Here is a 1,412-nt window from a genome sequence, read left to right as displayed (position 1 = left end):
CTTCCTGCTCCTCCTCCTCCTCCTCCTTCTTCTTCTTCTTCTTCTTCTTCTCTCTCTCTCTCTCTCTCTCTCTCTCTCTCTCTCTCTCTCTCTCTCTAAATCGAGAAAGTCTTGCTGTATATAGTTCAGGTGGCCTTGAACCCTGGCAATCATCCTGCCTTAGCCTCCGGAGAACTGGGATTCTATGCCTGCACCACAAGGACTGGATTTTGAAACATGATTGCCTAGAAGAAACAGAAGAGAGAGCCACTTCTTTTTTTTTTTAAATATAAATGCTTTATTTAACAGTTGCAGATCATTCCATGGGCTAAGTAGTGGATATCCAGAACCCCACCAGCTGCAAGATTAACGCAACCTTCGAGCTTCTCTTTCTGACTACAATAGGGTGAGCATGTCACCCTCTCGAACGGGGCCTTTGACATTTCAGATGATAGAGCGGCTGGTGTCATCCATGAATTCCACTCGCACCTGCGTGCACTGTCCCTGCGAACCGGTCCTGCCCAGCACTTTGGTTACCCTAGCCAGCTTGATAGGCTGCACGCAACTCGTGTCCATGATGGCGGCGATCTGGCGGAGGAGAGCCACTTCTGACTGGCAGGGTTTGAGAGAAGCCAGCAAGAACAGCAGCAGACGTTTTGAAGAGGGTACAGAAAGAGCCTCCTTAGCAAAAGTCTATTTTGTGTGACCTAAATGTCTCTTAAGCAAGAGGCTTGTGCTAAGGGCAGTGAGTCAGTTGGTCTGTGGGTCAGGCAGGTCAAATGGTGTTTTTGTCTTTAGTTCTAGGGAAAGGAAAAGAAGATCTGGGAATTTCCAAATGCAGGATTTCTAAAAACGTTGGCTAGGTTCCCATGAAAGTCAAACGTGGATCATTCTTGTACTTTAGGTACTTAGAAATTGCTTTTGCTAAGAAGCACTGGCTGACAGGGTAACCACAAGGATCCGTCCTGGCATCTCTGCCTGCTTTTGCATCAGTGCTTCTTCTGCAGGTAGCCATGGCAATCATTAGAAGAGAATCTATCCAAAGGCCAGGAATGCCCAATCTTTCTTATTTCCTTTTAAAGCTGCAGGCATAATGATAAGAGTTACTGAATGGTCTTACCAGCAATGTGTTGCAGCGTCCTATTCCAGACCCCTAAAATACACGTAAAGGTCTGTATCCTTTGTCTTACATCTGAAGTCGCCTAAGATTACAGGAAGAATGAGGCCCAGGAAAATGGGATCTCAGTGCACAATGCAGTAATAAACAAGTGAATCATCTCATCTAAAATGGTCTGTTACCTCAAGCAAGGAACTTCTTTGAACCACCTATAGAACCATAATTGAGATAATCATTAAGGAGACTCTATTTGGAACCCAGTCAACTTAATCCTAAATACCTTTTGCATCCTGTTTCAGCTCATCCTTGATTTAAA

General features: G+C 44.9%; 1 pseudogene; it reads right to left on the bottom strand.

Moving 5' to 3' along the window:
- Positions 1–265: 265 nt before the first annotated feature.
- Positions 266–812, bottom strand: Gm20568 (annotated as a pseudogene).
- Positions 813–1,412: the final 600 nt, after the last annotated feature.

The sequence above is a fragment of the Mus musculus genome, chromosome 3 (assembly GCF_000001635.26).
Source record: "Mus musculus strain C57BL/6J chromosome 3, GRCm38.p6 C57BL/6J".
Taxonomy (NCBI): Eukaryota; Metazoa; Chordata; class Mammalia; order Rodentia; family Muridae; genus Mus; species Mus musculus.
Note: the sequence above shows the minus strand (reverse complement) of the source record. Positions and strands in the feature narration are given on the sequence as shown.